Source organism: Sinocyclocheilus anshuiensis, unplaced genomic scaffold (assembly GCF_001515605.1).
Source record: "Sinocyclocheilus anshuiensis isolate Anshui unplaced genomic scaffold, SAMN03320099.WGS_v1.1 scaffold944, whole genome shotgun sequence".
Lineage (NCBI taxonomy): Eukaryota > Metazoa > Chordata > Actinopteri > Cypriniformes > Cyprinidae > Sinocyclocheilus > Sinocyclocheilus anshuiensis.
The window spans coordinates 509,335-512,133 of NW_015549559.1; positions in this window are offsets into that span (position 1 = coordinate 509,335).

Below are 2,799 nucleotides of genomic sequence, written 5' to 3' on the forward strand. Positions count from 1 at the left end.
GAGGCTGCTTGAGGGGCGGTCCGGCCGTGGCGAGATCTGACCCCATCCTCTTCCTGTCTCGTAGATCAGGATGACGCCTGAGGCGCCGGGTCCAACGCAATCTTGGGTCGTGGTCCCTGGTGCTTAGGAAGAGGGTAGCGTCTGGCCGAGCGAGAGCGTCCCCGCGTCTGCTGCGCTTTAGCGGGCTGAACAGCGGGGGCGGCAGGTGCTGGCGGTGCAGACGCAGGGCGAGCTGAGGCAGCAGCGGAGCTGGAGTGCTTAGGCAGGAAATGTCGCATAGCCTGGGATGATTTCTGTGCCTCCGTGAAGCGCTCAGCGAATCCTTCAACCGCCGGGTCCGAAAAAACCTTTGGAAAGACCTTTGGGGGAGACAGGAGCATCGAGGAAGGGTATTTTATCCGTGTCCTTCATCTCCGTCAGCGTCAGCCATAAATGGCGCTCGAGCACCACAAGGCTGGCCATCGATCTCCCAATTGCCTGGGCGGTGGTCTTGGTGGCGCGTAGAGCCAGGTCAGCCGCGCTCCTCAGATCCCTGAGGGTAGCGGGGTCCAGGCGAGACTCGGAGGACCTTGAGGACCGCCATAGAATGAAGCGCCGAAGCCGCCTGTCCAGCTGAGGTGTAGGCGCGTCCAGCGAGAGCTGAAGTGGTCCTACACTGCTTAGACGGGTGAGCGGCCTTCGCTCTCCAGCCGATGGCCATGGGCGGGTAGAGATGCACGGCCACTGACTCATCCAGGGGAGGTGGCTTATCGTACCCCTTTTCTTCAGCGCCGTCGATGGAAGTGAGGGCGGATGAAGAGGCAGTACGGAGGCGGGCGGAGTAGGGAGCACGCCACAATCTGGTGAGCTCGTCGTGGACCTCCGGGAAAAACGGAGAGGCACGCTGACGAGGGCCCCGGCAGTAACCATTCATCCAGACGGCTGCGAGTTGGCTCCTCTGGCGGGGACCACTCTAAACCCAGCTCTTCAACCGCTTTGGAGAGGATACGGAGAAGCTCAGTATCCATCCCGTCTTTGGTGGCGCTGGGCGCGGATGATGACGAGGGGGTGGGGTCATTCTCTGAGCCCAACAGCTCCTCTGCATCCGATGCTGCTAATGACATGCTGTCATCGAGCAGCTCGTCCCCACTTCCCCCGAATGAAATCAGGTCGCTCGCACCAGCAGAAGAACGCTGATCAGACCGGGAGAAAAGGACGGGGGAGTACTCTCTCTGCGGCTAGAGCGAGGCACGCGTGATCTGGGCCGGCGTGAGCTCGCTTGTAGCCGATCGCTCGAACCCTTTGCCCCGCTGTTTTTTCCTCACAGGTCCCTGGGAGGAAAGAAACGGGAGGGCGCGGGGGGCGGAGTCGCTCTCTGAAAAGAAAGTGATCCGTGAGCGGAGAGAGGTGAGACTGAAGCTCTCACAATGAGAGCAATTAGCTCCCGTGAGCGCAGCTTCCGCATGGGATTTCCCCAAGCAGGAAATGCACTCCGTGTGGCCGTCATCGGCAGGGGAGACCCGCACGAACTGCAGTAACGGCGCGGCATTTGCAAAAATGCCGATGCTCTTTTAGAAGCTCTTTTGTGAGTCGCCGGATGGCGGCAGGGGAACCGGACCGGAACTGCTGCGTCGCTGGAGTGGCGGAGAAGCAGCTCAGCCATGCTGAGAGGTACCGATTCCAGCTGCGAAGGCGTGTCAAACGGCGAGCGGCTTCGGATCAGCTTGAGACGTAGAGTCGTCGCTGAAGGAGAAGAAATCTGAGAATCCTGTGGCGAGCGCCCGCTTATATAGCCAGATGCCCCGCCCATTCTGGCGGGCTTTGGCGGGCTTCATCGCCATAGGCTCGTGCAGCTCCGCTGCCGAGCCATTGGTTCGTTTTTTAAGCTCTGCACGAACCAATGGTATGAACTCCAGTTGATACGCTGTTCATTTATGAAGTTCTGATTCAACAGCTCTCTCCAGCTGTTTTCCCCACACGTTTTTGAATGTGAATTTTGCGCAAGATCATAGGTGACACATTTACAGACATAATCTATGACAGTGCTTCTCAACGTGTTTTGCATCTGGACCCAGATTAGTGTTGAACCAACACAGTACCAAAACTGTACATGTAGGCTACAAAAGTAAACAAAATGTAATTTATAATAAACATGCATTTTTTTATATTACTATGTAGCCCAAATAAAATGCAAAATTATAAATGTGACATACAGTAGAAAAGAACAGTTGTGTTCAATGTGACATACAGAGGAAAAAAACTACTTTTTTTTTAATTTGTAATTTATTTATTTTTGTGAATAGAGAAGCAGCAGCCTTGTCAGACTCTGTTCCGTGTTTTGTGTGTGTTTTTCCTCCTATGTTCTCCTAGGGCTCTCTCCAGCCCGCCGGCCATTCCTCAGTCAAGCCTGCCGGCCGCGGCACTCTCCAGCCTCCCGGCCGTTCCTTAGTCAAGCCAGCCGGCGGTTCCTCAGTCAAGCCCGCTGGCCGCAGCTCACTCAAGCCTGCCGACCACGCCTTTCACCCTGAACCTAAAGGGGAATCTATTGAGGAGAAGGCAGTCAGCTCCAGTGTCGGCTCCAGCCCCAGAGCTCGCTCCAATGTCAGGTCCAGCCCCAGAGCTCGCTCCAGTGTGGGCTCCAGCCCCCGAATCCAGCCCAAAGAGGACTCCTGTTCCCGAGTTTAGCCCACGGAGGGCTCCTGTCCCCGAGTCTAACCCAGAGAGGGCTCCAGTCCCCGAATTTAGCCTAGAGAAGGCACCAGTCCCCGAGTTTAGCCCAGAGAAGGCTCCAGTCCCCGAGTTTAGCCCAGAGAGTGCTCC